Source organism: Humulus lupulus, chromosome 9, assembly GCF_963169125.1.
Source record: "Humulus lupulus chromosome 9, drHumLupu1.1, whole genome shotgun sequence".
Classification (NCBI taxonomy): Eukaryota; Viridiplantae; Streptophyta; class Magnoliopsida; order Rosales; family Cannabaceae; genus Humulus; species Humulus lupulus.
The window spans coordinates 22620281-22640192 of record NC_084801.1 but is presented as its reverse complement, the minus strand read 5'-3'; the positions used below and the strand labels follow the sequence as shown (position 1 = coordinate 22640192).

Here is a 19912-nt window from a genome sequence, read left to right as displayed (position 1 = left end):
GGAAAATTCTTATGGAAAATCAAATAAATAGGAAGATTAAAATATTGAGGACCGATAATGGATTAGAATTTTGCAATGAGATTTTTTATTCATATTGTAGAGAGAATGGTATTCAAAGACATAGAACTGTGAGATTAACACCTCAACAAAATGGGGTGGCTGAATGAATGAACCGAACACTACTTGATAAAACTAGATGTATGATGATTAGTTCAGGTATACCCAAGGGATTTTGGGGGGAAGCTATAATGACAGCTGCATATCTAGTAAATAGATGTCCTAATACAACTATAGAGTTTAAGACACCTGAAGAAAAATGGTCCAATAAACCACCAAACTTGTCTCACTTAAGAGTATTTGGGTGTGCTGCTTATGCACATCAAAGAGAGGGTAAATTAGATCCTAGAGCAGTTAAGTGTGTATTTTTGGGTTACCCACAGGGAACTAAAGGTTACAAATTATGGGTTAAAGAAAACAAAGGTTACAAACTTATAATCAGTCGTGATGTTATATTTAAAGAAGATTGTTTTCCTTGTTTATCTCAAACTAACATTCCTGCAGGTCAAGAACAAAATAGTACTAACAATGCAGGTATAGTAGAGACTTTAGTTCAGATGGAAACAAGAGCACCCAACACAAATCAGGTGGAAGGAAATAAGATTCAGAACCTCACTCAAACTCCAGCTGAAATGCAACCAGAACAAAGTGTAGATGCATCTGAAATACATGCAGATCCGACTGTGTCATATCAACTTGCAAGAGACAGAGTTAGGAGAGAACCAAAACCAGTCCAAAAGCTTACACTTACAGCTTGGGATGACATGATAGCTTATGCACTGATGTCTGCACTTGAGTTAGCTAATTCAGAACCCAACTCATATGACGAGGCAGTAAAAGGTTCAGATTCAAAGCATTGGATTGATGCTATGAAGGAGGAAATGAGGTCTTTGTATAAGAATGATACTTGGACGTTGGTTAATAGACCCAAAGACAAGAATGTAGTAGCATGTAGATGGTTGTTCAAAGTAAAAGAAGGCATGGATGATCAAGAACCAGTGAGATACAAAGCAAGGTTGGTTGCTAAGGGCTTCACTCAAAAGGAAGGAGTGGATTTTACAGAGATTTTCTCACCAGTCATTAAATATAAAACCATAAGAATCATGTTATCTTTGGTTGCCCAGTTCAATCTGGAACTTGACCAGATGGATGTAAAAATTGCTTTTTTACATGGTGACTTAGAAGAGACTATTTACATGGAGCAACCAATTGGGTTTGAGATGTTCAAAGGCCAAGATAAAGTTTGTTTGCTCAAGAGATCGTTGTATGGCCTCAAGCAATCTCCTCGGCAGTGGTATAAACGTTTTGATGGGTTCATGATAAAGCATGGTTTTCAAAGAAGCTACTATGATCCTTGCCTCTACTTCAAAGGACAACAATTCAAAGATGTTGAGTATCTACTGTTGTATGTGGATGATATGTTGCTGATTAGTGACAAAAGGGACAAGCTGAATAAATTAAAGGCTCTTCTCAAAACAGAATTTGAAATGAAGGATTTGGGCATGGCTACAAAGATTTTAGGTATGGAGATCAAGAGAAATAGGGATCAACATACCATCTTCATCAGTCAAAAGTCTTATGTTGAAAAGGTTCTAAAAAGGTTTTCTATGAAGGGTGCTAAAGCTGTCAAACAGCCATTGACAAGTCAATATCAGCTTACAAATAGTGATTGTCCTAAAACTGAGTTTGAAAGGGAAGATATGGCCAAGGTACCTTATTCTAATGCTGTTGGAGCTATAATGTATCTAATGATTTGCACTAGGCCTGATTTATCACACTCGATTAGTGCTCTAAGTAGATACATGGCAAATCCTGGAAGAATTCATTGGGATGCTATGAAGTGGTTGCTACGTTATTTGATTAATACTACTAGACATGGGTTGGTGTACAAGCGACATCTTAATCAGGTGGAAATCAGTGGGTTTGTAGACTCGGATTATGCTGGAGACCGAGACACTAGAAAGTCTACTACAGCCTATTACTTTCTAGTAAGTGGGAATTGTGTGAGTTGGAAGTCTCAACTACAATTTGTAGTTGCACTTTCAACTACTGAAGTTGAGTACATGGCTGCTACTGAAGCAATCAAAGAAGGTATTTGGATTCAAGGTCTTCTAAAAGAGCTACAAGTGTTCAAAGGAAAAGCTACAATTTTTTCAGATAGTCAAAGTGCCATACATTTGTGTAAGAATCCAGTATTTCATGACCGGACTAAGCATGTGGAGATCAAGTATCACTTTATTCGTGACAAGGTCACTGAAGGTGTAATCAATGTCGAAAAAGTCCCCACAGAAGAGAACCCCGCTGATGCTGGAACTAAGATATTGCCATTGAGCAAGTTTAACTACTGTCTAAGCTTGCTCGGAATTGATCATGGATGATAGTTGGTGGCTGAACTGGGATCCTTGGGAAGTTATGTTTATCTCTGCAATCCATGTTTAACGAAGACCAAGGTGGAAATTTGTTAGAATTTTTGGTCTGCATTAAACATCCGAACACATCAGCAAAGTTACGTTTTTCTTTCAGTCGTGTCTACCATTTCGCCAGATGTGTCTGCGTTTATTTCTAGTATTTTTTAAGTTAGATGACAGTTGTAAAACCCCCTATAAATAAGTCTTATTATCTCAGTTGTTTAAAGAGTGAGATGAGAACAGATTTCATTTGTAAAATAGGAGCTTTTTCAGAGAGAGAGCTTGAGAGAGAAACACTTGGGTCTTGGGTGAGAGATTTCTTTGTACATGGTCAAGTGTACTTGGGGTTTTGCTTGGGTTTAAGGCATTGTAATCCATCAAGTGTAGAAGTTCTCTAGTGGTGACAAGTTGTAATCTTCATTGCTGTTTCATAGTGCAGAGAAGAACATCCCAAGGGGAGTTCAAAGAGGATGTAGGCTCAAGTTATTTGGGCTGAACCTCTATAATTCTTGGTGTTCATTTTATTGTTTTTCTTGCTGATTTTCCTATAGAATTTGTGTATGTTGTGTCTATTGGTTTGTTGCTTTTGTATTTGTAGATGAAGCTGGTGTGAGGAAGGTAAATTCCCTAACATATTCATTTTCTTCTACGGAAGAATTCACTTTTCCCCATGGATGCTTTGACATAGCTCGTAGTCCCTTTAATTCCATTGCAACTTCTTTCATGGTAGGTCTCTCCTCTCCTTTTATCTCCAATCACCATTTTGTTAGCTTCGCAGCTTCCTTATTTGTTTCCATCATTAAGAATTTCATCATCAATGAGATTATGCACCTGATCATCTTCTTTCGATGAGAGAAGAAGCATGGCTAACACCATTAGTTTTATCAAACCAAAATGCTTTATTTCTTGTTAGTAGCTCCCCTAACACTACCCCAAAGCAATATACATCACTCTTATCAGTTAGTTGGTTTGACTGCAAGTATTAAGGGTCCAAGTACCCAACTGTGCCTTGCATCAAAGTTGATAATTAAAAGCACATAACTGTAATTGGTTGTTATTTGTTAGTTATCTGTATTAGCATATTTATGTTACATTGTTAATTTTGTTTTTAGTTGTTTACAGAGTTAGTTATTCTAACTAATCTCTTCTTTGTAAGCTGTAATATTTTTTTATAAGTACAATTAACACCTCGGTTTACAACTAAGGTTGTTTAGCTAGATCTTGTGACTCTTTTCTAAAGTTTCCTCTTAGATTTTCTAGCTTCATAAAACTTGTTCATGGTATCAAAGCTTTTTTGACTCACGTCCATGATACCCTCTTCTCATGACACTCATTCTGACATTGAAATTCCTGATGATCCTCTGGCGAATATGATTGCTCCAGCAACCACTATCGCTGTCGCTATTCCAACATCCACCTTTCCCTCGCAACCATGGAATCCATTTTCGAATTCTTTAACCTCTTCTCTCACGATCAAGCTTGATCGACTCAACTTCTTGGCCTGGAAATCCCAGGTGGTTCCCACCGTAATAGGTCATGATCTTGATGACCTCTTGTTCATTAGCGACAAGCCTCCACAATTCTTGATTAATGGAGACTCGAATCCTCTGTACAGTCAATGGAAATGTAAAGAACAACTATTGCTCTCCTGGCTTCGATCTTCGATGATAGAGGTTGTTCTTGCTTCCCTAGCCTCTCATACTATCTCCTTCTCCTTATGGAAGTCCCTTGAACAACGATTTGCAAGCCAGTCAAAAGCTCGTCTCCTTCAACTCAAAAGTCAACTAGCTAATATCCAGAAAGGCAAACTTTCTATTTCAAATTACGTTGACAAGATTAAGTCTTTATGTGACAATTTGGCGATTGTTGGTTATACTATTAGTGATGATGATATCGAGCTTCAATTGCTCAATGGCCTCGGCCCTGAATACGATCCAGTTGTCTCTGGTATTACTTCGAGTAATGAGTCCAAAACACTTGACGAAATTCAAGCTCTTCTCATGGCTCATGAGTGTAGGCTTGAAAGGAATCATAACATAATTGATCTTTCTGCAAAGATTTCTGCCAATCTTACTTTTGGCTATTCAAGAAACGCTTCTCAAGCTCCTTACAGAACCCCTTTCCTCAACAATCGAGGATCCTCCTATGATTCTTCAAGAATTGGTCTAAGAAACTTCTCTAGAGGTCCTCCTTCTTCCAATTCCAAGCCCTTATGTCAAGTGTGTTTAAAGCTCGGCCATACTGCAGCCATCTGTCATTACAGGTTTGATAAGGGATTTGTCACTCCTAAGACTCCTTCTTCTCAGCCTCGTGCTTACTTAGCAGAGCATGAATCTGACCCTGATCCTCAAGCCTATTCTTCTTCGACAATACCTGACTTTGGTGATGACTCAATGTGGTATGATGACACTGAAGCAACTAACCATGTTGCTTTTGGAATGGAAAACTTGGAATCAGCTCAGCGCTATACTGGTATACAGAATCCCTTGTTGTGGGGAATGGTAAGAAACTCATCATCTCTCATATTGGTCAGGCCATTCTTCCTTCCTCTTCCAAATCTCCCTTACATTTAAATTCAGATTTGAAAGTTCCTCCTTTACTAAAAATCTTGTCTCAGTTTCCAAGTTAACTAAGGATAATGATATATTTCTTGAATTTCACAAATAGTGTTGTTTGTCAAGGACAAGCAATCGAGGACTGTCTTGATCAAAGGTGAAATTCCGTTTTTAGTAATTACCAGATTAATTAAACAATGAATTAATTAAAATGCGGAATGGTAATTAGTTGTTTACACAGAAAACGATTCTGTCGGGACAGAATCCGAACTTGTCACGACAGAACTGAACACAAAAAATAGACAGTGCAAAAATTAAATAACACAACGAATTTTTACAATGTTCAGAAACCCTTTCAGATAACCTACTCCTTGGGGCCACGCCCAGAGAATAAACCAATTAGTAAAGAAACAATGTGTACAAAAGCATTGACTTAAACAATGTAAGACTCCCTCTTAAACTATTGCCGCAATCTTGTTGTACTCTTCTCTACGAATCTAGTTTGATGAAACGCTGATTCTCTTGAACTCCCTTCAAAGAACAGCGAGTGCACACTTCCTCCCGAAGTGAGACTTAGATAGAATCCTCTCCCGAAGATCCTTATGAACACGTTCACAATAGACACTATCTGATTACAATGGACTAGATAGATATCCACAAGTACACTCAACACTCTCACAAAGATTAAGGTGAACAAACTTAATCTCTACAAATAAACACACTCTTCAAAATAACATAACGTTTACAAATATTCAAAATGGAAGAGGTGAAAATTCCAAAGGCCTTGGCAAGGTATTTATAGGTAGGGAAATCGTCCAAGGCCATCATTTTCTGGTATCTTTGAAATCAATTTGCGAATTCCTTTGATTTAGGAAATCAGCCAGCCAGATGCGTTCTGTGTCGACAGAAAAGGAAACTGATGAGTCAGCAGGGAAATCAGTGTTATTTGGCAGAACGAACACGGTCATTTCTTTTGACCATGTTCATTTTCGATACCTTCTTTATTCCAGAAAAGACATAATCCCACATAATCCCTGAAAATAATCTCAAGATTTTTGCACAATATATTTTTACCAAAAATTGATTATTTGAGATAAATAAGGCAACAAATATATTCACACTTAAAGATATTTTCACATTACAAAATCCGCTGAAAATATTGCTAATTTAATCCGAAAATCAATATGGAGATATGCTACTGATTTTTCTTTAAACAAATAAAATATTTTGTCTAAATTAAAGTTTAGCCAAAAAAGGATTTTACAATCTCCCCCTTTGGCAACTTGATAGACAAGAATATTTTAAGTGTTTATTTTGAAAAGATCCTGCAAGACAAGACAGGTTAGAGCAAATAGCAAAATAGCAATGGATTGCTCCCCCTGCGAAAATTATCACAAATGTAACAAGGATAAAAAATTATAGCAAGACTCCCCCTGCGAAAAGCAATTCAAATGAAACAGGAACCAATAGTTTAAAATAGGATAAACTGATCAAAATGAACCACAATTACTCCCCCTTGTTGTCTAGCAAGAAGCCAAAGGAGTAACCCAAAAAACAAAAAGACACTAAAAAAGCGTTCTTTTACAATTTATTGAAAGCGAAAAGATCAAAATAAACTAAATGGACTCAGTTGGAAGGACCCGCTGCAAAGTGAGACATCATGGTTGAGAGACAACTCTTGAGGCTGAACACTTCTGTTTGAACAGATTCCAGGGTGGCCTTGACACCAGCGAGTTCAGCAGCAACAGAATCAGCATCGCCAGCCTTGAGAGCAATCCCTTTAGTTGCTTTAATAGATGATGGTTCCTTCTTGAGTTTGTAGTCTGCTCTGGCAGTAGGAGGAGTCAAGATCTCATATTCCAAACGAAGAGGCTTTTGAGAATCAAGCAACTTGTAGATCAAATGGGGAAACACCAAATATTGACCTTTCTTTTTGGCATTCCCTAAGGCAGTGATCTGGTCAAAAATGAGAGAGGCAAGATCAACTTGGAGATCAGTTCCGACTTTGTACAGAAAGGTCGTGTCAAAAGTAATGGTGGAGGTATGAGTAGTGGGAATCCAATTGGCGGTGGCAAATTTGTGAAGCACAACATAGTAATGAGTAAGATCGATTACTTTGAGTACTGAGTGAGGTTCCCAAACCATATTTTGTCCTACCAACTCCGAAAGCACCTTATCTTTGTTGAAATCCACAACAACATTGTCAACAGAAAGGGGCAAATTAAGAACCTTGGCAATTTCAACAGCATTGAACAAATACCAATTACCTCGGACATAAACTTGTCCAAACATAAAAGACTTCCTATCAAACAGATCATCATTGAGATTGGCATAGAATTCTTGAACAACTCTAGGAACAAAACCATCCAGCCCGGTTAAAGAACCTAACCACCCCCGATCCTCAATATTTTTAATGACCCCAAACACTCTATGGGCCGAGAATGAAATTTTTTTCTCACAGATAAAATCACGATGCACATAATGCTTCATATTTTTCTCATTGTCATTGAAACAAAAATTCAGAGAGTGAGCCTTAAAGGAAGAACCTGGAGAGACTTTGAGACCCAAGGGAGACTTGGTGCAAATCTCAGGAATTTTCACAGATTTCTTGCCCTTTGGTGAAACAGGAGGGTCCTCTGATGGGTCAGATTCTTCTTCAGAGCCAACATTTTCCTCAAGAGAGGGCTCGTCTTCAAGGGGATCTTCATCAGAGGGTACACAATCTGAAGAAGGGTCAGATTCAGAAGAAGAACAAGGTGGAGGAATTTTCTTTACCTTTGACCGAAACTTGGAACGAGGAGTGGAACCCACAGGAGACGAAGCCTTCGGCGTGGAATTAGAAGGATTAGGCCCTTTGGAACGAGGAGATTTTCGAGAAGAAGAGACCTGGAACCAACCTTTGCTTTTCTTCTTGGGTGCATGCACATCAGGTGACTCTGAGGAATCAGAATGGGGTTTGGTAGGATCATGGTCATGATCAGAGACAACCTCTGATGGAGAAGCTCGACCCCTTTTGGAAGTCCCTGGGACAGAGGCGAGCAGAGCCGCCGATGAAGGAGGTTCAGTCGAAACTTTGGGGGCTTCAAGGTCCGGAATGACCACGGCTTTGCACGTGGTGATGGAACCATCAATGTGGATGGGATGAGACAAGGTACTCTTCCTAGCTGTCTTCTTGGTGAGGGATGGAGATGCAGTCAACGAACCACCCACTGACTTGATAGACCGAGAGCCACTTCCTCTGGTTCTCACCATTGTTGTACGAGAATGAGGGAAAAAAAAACTGTCAAGGAAAAACAAGGAACCAGAAAAAGAGAAGAATGGAGACAGTTGAAGTATTGGGCCCAAGGAAATCCGAATATAAAGACAGAGAAAGGTAGGGATTTGATCTTTAATTCCTTTATTTGATAATTAAAAAGGATAAACACTTTTGGAAAGTACACACCAAATATCTCAATAATAACTGCCAACAATAGTGCACGACACAAATTGGGAAACAAGCCAAAAATGGAAACTTTTGATCTTAATAAAATATGAGATTAGGACAAAAACAATCAAGATACGACATACCCTTTTTGACACACTCAGATTTGATTTCCCTCAAAAAGAAATATATATTATTATTTTTATTATAATATTATATTAAGTAATATAACCAAATGTACCAAAAAAATATATCCCATTTTTTATTAGTGCTCAATGTCTTCGTGCCCTTGCATGTGGAGAAAGAAACAATCATTATATCAAAACACATCTTTACTATAAGGTTTAGAAAATATATTTAATATAAATCATGCTTTTCTTTTTCAAAATAAGATATCACAAAACATTTACTCCAATCACAAAAAATATTTCACTCAAATCAATCAGTGTGTATGAGACTTACAAATTTTGCCCAACAGTATATCTTAAGCATTTGTGTGTGATTGTGAAAGCAGAGATCATTGCCCTGTATGGCAATTTTTAGCCTTTTTCAGGGACATTGCCCTATGTGGCAATTTTTAGCCTTTTTCTCAATGAGTAACCAAATTAGACGCTTTCACACTACACTGAAGGCTGTTTTTTAACAGTGGTAGAGTATCTTCTACATAATTGTTAGTTACATAGTTCCAACTTACTCAAGGTTAAGCAATTTACACAACAGTGTAGGTAGCTCTATTCTAAGATGGAGCTTGAAATACTTTTCGAGGATCAAATGCTCACACACAAAAACACAAATTGAATTGAAGAAATATTAATTGGAGGGACTATTTGTTTTTGAATTTTATTTTGAAGAAAAATAGCATGAATTATATTAACTATAATTTCTAACCTGAAGTAAAAAAATATTTTGACATAATGATTGGAACTTTTTTCGGTGAGCAAGGACAAGGAGACATCACACAACTTTTTCAAGCATAGGGATAAGGTACAGCACAAACCAATTTAATTGGGACAAACCCCCAAGGATTTCCTGAGGGAATCAAACCTGACTGTATCAAGGGCTTTTGTAAAAATATCTGCAATCTGTTTGTCAGTCTCAATATATTCTAAGATCAAAGTTTTATTTTCAACGAGTTCCCTAATAAAATGATGACGAATGTCAATGTGTTTAGTGCGAGAGTGTTGAACATGATTTTTTGAGATATTAATAGCACTAGTGTTATCACAGAAAATAGTCAAAGTTTTAAGATCAAACCCATAATCTGTCATCATTTGTTTCATCCACAATAATTGCGTACAACAGCTTCCTGCAGCTATGTACTCGGCCTCAGCAGTAGATAGAGAGATTGAATTTTGTTTCTTACTATGCCAAGAAACCAGATTGTTCCCCAGATAAAAACATCCCCCACTTGTACTCTTTCGGTCATCTGCATTGCCTGCCCAATCAGCATCACTAAAGCAAACAAGGTTAGAGTTTGTTTCCTTTGAGTACCAAATTCCATATTCCTGAGTACCATTTACATAACGGATGATTCGCTTTACAGCTCTCACATGTGATTCCATAGGATCTCCTTGATATCGAGCACATACCCCCACACTGTAGCTCATATCAGGACGACTGGCTGTGAGATACAGAAGACTTCCAATCATGCTTCTGTACAAGGTTGGATCAACTTTAACACCATTTTCATCCTTGGTTAGTTTGACTGTGGTTCCCATTGGTGTTTTGGCGTGTTTGGCAAACTCCATCCCAAATTTCTTGACCAGATTTTTTGCATACTTACTTTGAGAGATGAAAGTTCCATCTTCTGACTGTTTGACTTGCAGACCTAGAAAATAGGTTAACTCACCTACCATGCTCATTTCAAACTCATTCGTCATTTGTTTGACAAATTCCTGCACTAAAATGTTAGAAGTAGAGCCAAAAACAATATCATCAACATAGATTTGTGCAATAACAATATCAGAATCAACATTTTTGATGAAAAGAGTTTTATCTACTCTTCCTCTTTTATACCCATTTGAAACAAGGAATTGAGTCAATCTTTCATACCAAGCTCTAGGAGCTTGTTTCAGACCATAGAGAGCCTTTTTAAGTTGAAAAACATGATTAGGATTATGTGGATCTTCAAATCCTTTTGGTTGTTCAACAAATGCTTCCTCATTCAAATTTCCATTTAAAAATGCAGATTTAACATCCATTTGAAAAAGTTTGAATCCAACAACACAAGCAACAGCCAATAGCAATCTTATTGACTCAAGTCTTGCGACAGGGGCAAAAGTTTCATCAAAATCAACTCCTTCAATTTGAGTATACCCCTGAGCAACTAGCCTAGCTTTATTTCTTATTATTGTACCAAATTCATCGGTTTTATTTTTGAAAATCCATTTGGTACCAATAACATTTGTATGATTTGGCCTAGGAATAAGAGTCCATACCTCATTTCTTGTGAATTGTTCCAATTCTTCTTGCATTGCTTTTATCCATGACTCATCATTCAAGGCTTCTTTCACATTTTTTGGTTCAAAGCTGGATGCAAAGCAAACAAATTGAACCAAATTCACATACCTTTTTCTTGTTACCATGCTTTCTTCAATATCACCAAGAATGAGATCTGAAGGATGATTCTTTTTTATTCTGGCAGAAGGTTCTCTCTGTATTGAATCTGTGATGATTTCTGGCCTTTCCTTTGTTGATCGATCGGACGATGTTGGAACAGATTCAGCTTCTGTTGTAATAGATTCGGTATGAGAGGGCACAACATCATCTTTTTTCACCGTAGGAGATTCTGTCTGAGAGGTTTATGCAATAAACCTATCAATTTCTTCTTCATTGGAATATTCAGAAAAATCTTTTAAATCATCAACAACAACATTTGATGATTCCATTACAGTTTGAGTTCTCATGTTAAAAATACGATAAGCTCTACTATTCATAGAATATCCAAGAAACACTCCTATATCACTTTTTGAATCAAATTTTCCAATATTCTCACGATCTCTAAGAATATAGCATATACATCCAAAAACATGAAAATAACTTACATTGGGCTTTTTACCTTTCCAAATTTCGTAGGGAGTTATGAAAGTACCTGGCCTAAGAAAAACTCGATTGATTGTGTAGCAAGCAGTGAATATTGCTTCTGCCCACAATCGTTTGGAGAGTTTTTTACTGTTTAGCATTACTCTGGCCATCTCCTGCAAGGTTCTATTTTTTCTCTCAACAACCCCAAATGTTCTGGAGTCTTGGGAGCTGAGAACTCATGAGAGATTCCTAGAGATTTACAGAAATCATCATAAACAGTATTCTCAAATTTTTTACCATGATCACTTCTAATTCTCACAATCTTGCCTATATTGCAATCTTTTTCAACTCTCAATTTAATGCACAGATTTTTGAAGGCATCAAACGTGTCTGATTTTTCCCTTAAGAAGTCAACCCAAGTAAAACGTGAAAAATCATCAACACACACAAAGATATACCTTTTTCCATTGATACTTTCAACTTGAATGGGACCCATGAGATCCATGTGTAAAAGTTCAAGAACTTTTGAAGTATTGATTCCCGTGACAGTTGTGTGGGAGTTTTTTTAATTGTTTCCCTAACTGACATGGTTCACATTTACCTGCAGATTCTCTACCCAACTTGGGTAAACCACGAACTAATCCTGCACTTGCAATTTTTTTTAAACTTTTGAAATTTATATGTCCCAGTTTCTCATGCCATAAATCAGTGGTATTACTTATAGCCGAGTGACATGTGAGAGATGGCGAAAGAGTATAGCAATTATCAATGGATCTATATCCTTTCAATATACTCACGCCATTTTGATCAACAACATTGCAATCATCACGATAAAAATTTACTGTGAAGCCTTGATCACAAATTTGACTTATACTAATTAAATTAGCCTTAAGTCCTTCAACAAGTAAAACATTTCTCAATTTTGGTAAACCATCAAGACTCAGAGTACCTTTTCCAAGAATATTACCTGACATACCATCACCAAAGGTTACTCTACCACATTTCATAGATTTGAAATTGGTGAGTATATTTGCATCACCTGTCATATGTCTAGAGCATCCACTATCAAAATACCAAGAATTAGAAGCACGAGATTTATGACAAGTAAAAGCAGCAAGACAAGTTTTTCTTTCTTTTTCAACCCAAACATATTTTGAAGGTTTTCTGACAACATGTTTTGTTTTACTATAATGGTTTACATAATTGTTTTTGAAAACATTCATCATAGTAAAACATCTGGGCCGGATGTGTCCTTTCACTCCACAGAAATGACATATTGGAATGAACCGATCTGTGTTGGGTCTTTTGAGAAAATTGGTCTGTTTAACAGATGTGGAAACAGATTTGCTTTTTGTCGAATCAACTGTGTGAGATGTACCTGCAGAAAAGTTAGCGGATGCAACAAAATGTATTCCAGATTTCACAAAAATGGTTTTTCCTTTTGATTTAAAACCATCAGATCCTAATCCAGAAAAATTACCAGTTTTTTGACCTACATCAATAACATCATCCAAAATCCTGGAATTTGGATTAAGCATTTTAACACCTTTAATCATGTGGTTAATTTCATTTTCCAATCGCTTAATTTCACAATCTTTTGCAATAATTTTTTCTTCAAGATTCTTCACAGTGTTTACAAGATCATCATTCTTTTCCTGTAAGAATTTATTATTGCTTGCCATTAAGCGATTATCAGAACAAACCCTTAACCATTGATCATACATATCTTTGTATGATTCTTTCAGGGAATCCTTGTCTAGATCAGACTCACTAGATTCACAATTAGAATTATCTTCCTGTATAGCATTGTTCAGACAAACAACCCTTTTATTATCCTGCAAATTTAGTGTTAATGCATAAACAACAGAGGTTAAGGCAAGATTCAAGTTATCTTCCTCATCACTACTTTCAGAGTCTTGATCACTTCAAGTAGCTGCCATTACCTTTTTATTTTTCTTCAGTGTGTTAGCACATTCAGATTGAATGTGACCAAATCCTTCACATTCCCTGCATTGGATGCCTCTTTTATTGTTATTGTCAAAAGGTCTAGAAAATTGATTACCTTTGGAAGATTTGAACGAGGGTTTTTTGTTACCAATCTTTTTCATATATTTTTGAAACTTTTTGGTCAACAAAGCCATTTCGTCTTCACCATCATTTTCTTCAAAATCTTTTATTTTTGATGATTTGAGAGCAACTGATTTTTCTTTGGGAGCACTTGGATTTTCCTTTTGGCGAATTTGTTGATTGAGTTCAAATGTTCGCAATGAACCCATCAATTCCTCTACTTTCATTGTGTCGAGATCTTTGGCTTCTTCAATTACTGTGAGCTTTGTTTGAAACCTGTCAGTAAGCACTCTAACAATTTTTCGAACTAACACATTATTTTCCAATTTTTCTCCCAAAACAAAATATTCATTAGCTATATCAAACAATCTTTCATAGAATTCTGTGAGAGACTCAGTCTCTGTCATTCTAAGATTTTCAAATCTAGTAGTTAACATAACAAGCCTAGAACGTTTTACATCAGCAGTTCCTTCAAATTGAGTTTGAAGGATTTCCCAAGCTTCTTTGGCAGATTCACACGAAGATATTAATTTTATGTAACCTTCACCAACGCCATTAAAGATAGCATGCAAAGCTTTGTTGTTATAACTGGATAATTTATCTTCAGCATCAGTCCAGTTAATTTCAGATTTTACCTTTGTGACATCATCAGATTCAGACGGAGGTGTCCAACTGGTTAAGATTGATCTCCACGCCTTTTCTTCTTGAGATTTAATAAAAGCTCTCATCCTAACCTTCCAATAAGGATAGTTGGAATCATTCAACAAAGGAGGACGAGTTATAGATCCACCTTCTGCAAAGAAAGACATTTCACAGGGCACAAAACAAACGGAAAAATACAAGATCGCACTAAGAGTTTAGTGACCCGCTCTGATACCAATTGAAATTCCGTTTTTAGTAATTACTAGATTAATTAAACAATGAATTAATTAAAATGCGGAATGGTAATTAGTTGTTTACACAGAAAATGGTTCTATCGGGACATAATCCGAACTTGTCACGACATAACTGAACACACAAAATAGACAGTGCAAAAATTAAGTAACACATCGAATTTTTACAAGGTTCAGAAACCCTTTCAGATAACCTACTCGTTGGGGCCACGCCCAGAGAATAAACAAATTAGTAAAGAAACAAAGTGTACAAAAGCATTGACTTAAACAATGTAAGACTCCCTCTTAAACTATTGCCGCAATCTTGTTGTACTCTTCTCTACGAATCTGGTTTGATGAAATGCTGATTCTCTTGAACTCCCTTCAAAGAACAGCGAGTGCACACTTCCTCCCGAAGTGAGACTTAGATAGAATCCTCTCCCGAAGATCCTTATGAACACGTTCACAATAGACACTATCTGATTACAATGGACTAGATAGATATCCACAAGTACACTCAACACTCTCACAAAGATTAAGGTGAACAAACTTAATCTCTACAAATAAACACACTCTTCAAAATAACATAACGTTTACAAATATTCAAAATGGAAGAGGTGAAAATTCCAAAGGCCTTGGCAAGGTATTTATAGGCAGGGAAATCGTCCAAGGCCATCATTTTCTGGTATCTTTGAAATCAATTTGCAAATTCCTTTGATTTAGGAAATCAGCCAGCCAGATGCGTTCTGTGTCGACAGAAAAGGAAACTGATGAGTCAGCAGTGAAATCAGTGTTATCTGGCAGAACGAACATGGTCATTTCTTTTGACCATGTTCATTTTTGATACCTTCTTTATTCCAGAAAAGACATAATCCCACATAATCCCTGAAAATAATCTCAAGATATTTGCACAATATATTTTTACCAAAAATTGATTATTTGAGATAAATAAGGCAACAAATATATTCACACTTAAAGATATTTTCACATTACAAAATCAGCTGAAAATATTGCTAATTTAATCCGAAAATCAATATGGAGATATGCTACTGATTTTTCTTTAAACAAATAAAATATTTTGTCTAAATTAAAGTTTAGCCAAAAAAGGATTTTACAAAAGGGAAAGTTAGAAATGGGTTGTACATGCTTGGTGATGACTCCCAAAGCCTCTCTTCCACGAGTCTGCAGTACCATTTAGCCACCACTTCTGATTCTTCTTCTAGTGCTTTCAATCATTGTCAAACACTTTCATCCTCTTGTAATAAATCATGTATTTCTTATTGTAATAATTGTACTATGTTTTCTTCTTGTACTGAAAATTCAATCAATAAAAATGCAATTTCCATTGACTCATCTCCTCAAGTTTACTCTACTTCTACTTTTATTGATATCAATATATGGCATTGCAAACTTGGCCACCCAACTTCTCGAGTCCTAACAAAAATTATGTCTAAATTAAAATTCTAAATTTTTGTGAGGCTTGTCAACTAGGGAAAAGTCATAAGCTACCCTTTTCTATGTCTAACAATAAAGCTACTCAGCCTTTGGAACTCATACATACCGACCTTTGGGGACCAGCTCATACTAACTCTAAACATGGTTACAAATATTATGTACATTTTCTTGATGATTTTAGCAGATTTACCTGGATTTTTTCGTTGAGTTTGAAGTCACAAGCCTTTGAAGTGTTCATCAAATTCAAGAGCCTAGTTGAAAAGCAATTTGATACTACCTATTAAGTGTGTACAGGCTGATTGGGGAGGAGAATACCGAGTGTTTGACAGATACTTAAAGGACTAAGGAATAAGATTTCAACACCCATATCCTCATACACATGAGTAAAATGGGAAGACTGAGAGAAAACACAGACACATTACTGAGACATGACTTACATTATTAGCCAAATCTGGTCTTAACATGTCATAATGGTGGCATGCTTTTCAGTGTACAATATACTCTATCAATAGGCTGGCCGCTCAAGTTCTTTATGATTTGAACCCTTATGAGTGTTTATTTGGTCATGCCTCTGATTACAACTTTTTGAAGACTTTTGGGTGTATCTGTTACCCTTATTTGCTCCCTTGCAATGCTCACAAACTCACATTCCGATCTGCACCTTGCATCTTTTTCGGGTACTCTCCTCAACATAAGGGTTACTTATGTGAGAATGCTGATGGAAGAATCTTCATAGCTTGGAATGTTTTGTTTAATGAAACACAATTCTCAGGTTCAGCTCCACTAACTGAGCATCATGTACCTTCTATGAACCCCACTTCTTTTCCTACTACTCAGTTTGCAACACCAACTATTTCTTCTACTAATAATGGTGTTTCTCTTCCTGTAAATCCTTCCTTTCCTAATGATGCTACACCTAAGTTACCTTCTGTTTCTGAGATGTCAGCAGCTACTTCTAAGAAGTCTTCCTCCTCAGATTCGATTACTGATTCTCCTACTCTCTTTGCTCCATCCCATGATACAGCTGCTAATATTCCTATCTCCGCTCCTCGAACTCATCAAATGGTGACTAGATCCCAGCTTGGAATTTACTAGCTGAAAGCCTATCAAGCTACTCTACATCTTTACCAGAAGCATTGTTACCTATTGAACCTTCCAGTACACGAGCTGCATTGAAGGATTCTCAATGGTTTGCTTCTATGAAAGAGGAGTATGATGCATTGATCAAACAAGGCACTTGGACTCTAGTTCCTTATGACCCTAGCATGCATCTAATTGGTAAAAAGTGGGTGTTTCAAGTGAAGCTTAAAGCAGATGGTTCAAGGGATAAATACAAGTCTAGACTTGTTGTTAAGGGCTATCTTCAAGAATTTGGAATAGATTATGTAGAGACTTTAAGTCCAGTTGTTAAACCAACGACTGTTAGAACAATATTAACACTTGCTGTCTCTTCTTATTGGGAGGTCAAAAAATTAGATGTCAGTAATGCCTTTTTAAATGGCACTCTTAATGAAGTTGTTTACATGAAACAACCTCATGGTTTTATTGATCAAGACAAGGCTAGCTATGTCTATAAACTCAACAAGGCATTATATGGATTGAAATAGGCTCCTAGGTCCTGGAATGACAGGCTAAAATCAACATTACTCATCTGGGGTTTTGTAGCTTCCAAGTCTGATACTTCCCTCTACATATATGGCTCAGGTCCTACACTTGTTTTGCTACTAGTATATGCCGACGACATCTTGGTGACAGGGCCTAACAATACTTTCATCACCAAACTCATCTTGTATCTTAGTTTCCAACTCAAGGATCTTGGTCCCTTACATTACTTTCTTGGTCTTGAGGTGTTTAGGAACTCAACTGGTATGTAACTTTCGCAAACAAAGTACATTACTGATTTATTGTTGAAGTTGCACTTAGAAGGGGCTAAAGCTTATCCTAGTCCTATAAGTTCTACACATACACGTTCTCTACATTCTGGTACACCATTCAATGATGTCACATGATATAGGAGCACATTGGGGGCCTTATAGTACTTGACTCTAACCAAACCTGATGTTGCTTTCATAGTCAACAAGTTGAGCCAATTTGTTCAAGCTCCAATAGTTACACATTGGGAAACTTGTAAAAGGTTACTACGGTATTGAAAGGGTACTATTTATGAGGAATTTCTCCTTAAACCAGTTGCTATTCTCACTCTACAGGGCTATTCAGATGCTGATTGTGCTAGTTGCCCCAATGACAGGAAGTCAACTGGTGGTTATGCCATGTTTTTAGGAGGAAATTTACTGTCTTGGTTTGCTAAAAAGCAACAAGTTGTTGCTTGTTCAAGTACGGAAAGTGAATTCTGTGCCTTGGCTAATGCAGCTGCTAAAGTGAAATGGCTCGTTTCTCTCCTAACCGAGCTTCATGTCACCTTACCTGAATCACCAGTACTTTGGGTTGACAATCAAGGGGCTGCAGCTCTAACTGCTAACCCTGTTTTCCATGCTCGATGTAAACACATCGAGATGGATCTTAATTTTGTTCAAGACCAGGTGCTTGCTAAGGATCTCTTAGTTTTTTATGTGCCTTCTTCGGATCAAGTGGCAGACATTCTTACCAAAGCTCTGCCTATTGATCGATTTGCCTACCATAATTCCAAATTCAATGTGGTGAACACCCTTTTTCGTTTGAGGGGGATAAAAACACATAAATGTAATTGATTGTTAGTTGTTAGTTTTCTGTATTAGCATATTTCTGTATTAGCATATTTCTATTACATTATAAGTTTTGTTTTTAGTTGTTTACAGAGTTAGTTATTCTAACTAATCTCTTATTTGTAAGCTGTAATATTTTTTCTATAAATACAATTAACACCTATGTTTACAACTAAGGTTTTTCAGCTAGATCTTGTAACTCTTTTCTAAAGTTTCCTCTTAGATTTTCTTGCTTCATAAAACCTCTTCAATAATTGATCTTCATCTTGTTCAATTAGCCTGGACGTTAAAAAATCTGACACTTTTGCTACGTAGTTTTCATCCAAAAGTATATTCATAGTCTTTACATCTCTGTGTACAATTGGGGTATTAGTTTTATAATGCAAGTATGCTAGACCTCCTGCAGTTTTAGTTGCTATCTTTAATCTCAATTCCCATGAAAGTGATGGTGCTTCAGTGTCTTTATTATGGAGATGTTGAAAAAGAGTTCCATTGGTAATGAACTCATAAACTAATGTAGGCACTTCTGTCTCTAAACAACCTAAAAGCCTGACCACATTTATATGGTTAATTTGCATGAGCATAATTACCTCATTGATAAATTGTTCAGTTTGCTCTATTTGAATAACTTGAACCCCAAAATTTTACTTTTTTATGGCAACTACCTTGTTGTTTGCTAATATTCCTTTATAAACTATTCCATATCCTCCTTCACCAATGATTCTACTTTCATGATAATTGTTTGTAGCTCTTTCTAGCTCTTCCTTTGTAAAGATTTTAGTTGTCTCAAGAGGTTCCTTTTCAATATTTGACAATGTTTTTTGTAACATCAATCCACCATTTTGTTCAAAGAACTTCTCTTTAAGCTTGGTCAACTTTATTTTTCTCATTCCCCAATGATAACCATATTGTTAATTCTGTTGTATTTTGCAGTTGTATTGTTTTACTTGTCAAAACTAGATTAGTTAAAGATAGGTGTGCTTTATTTTATTTTAAACATTTATGTTGTAACAACTCTCTCTTGTAACAGTTACTCTATAAATACATTCTTAATCTCTCACTTTGAGATTAAGCTTTTCTCCAAATTCTCTCAAGAAACTCTTTCTTCAAAAACTCTATTATTGTATCAGTGCCCCTGACTAACGTCCCTGACTTCGTTGAACTCTGATGAGACTATTGCTCCGGCGACCATTGCTACAACAACTCCGGTGTCAACTTCTACTCAGCCATGGAATCCCTTTTCCAATTCATTAACTTCTTCCCTCACTGTAAAACTTGATTGGGATAATTTCCTTGCCTGGAAATCCCAAGGTGTAGCCATGGTCATTGGTCATGACCTAGATGAAATTCT

At 36.6% G+C, this 19912-nt stretch overlaps 1 pseudogene; it reads right to left on the bottom strand.

The window, feature by feature from the left end:
* Positions 1-3034: 3034 nt before the first annotated feature.
* Positions 3035-19451, bottom strand: LOC133799508 (wall-associated receptor kinase 3-like; annotated as a pseudogene).
* Between the last annotated feature and the right edge of the window lie 461 nt (positions 19452-19912).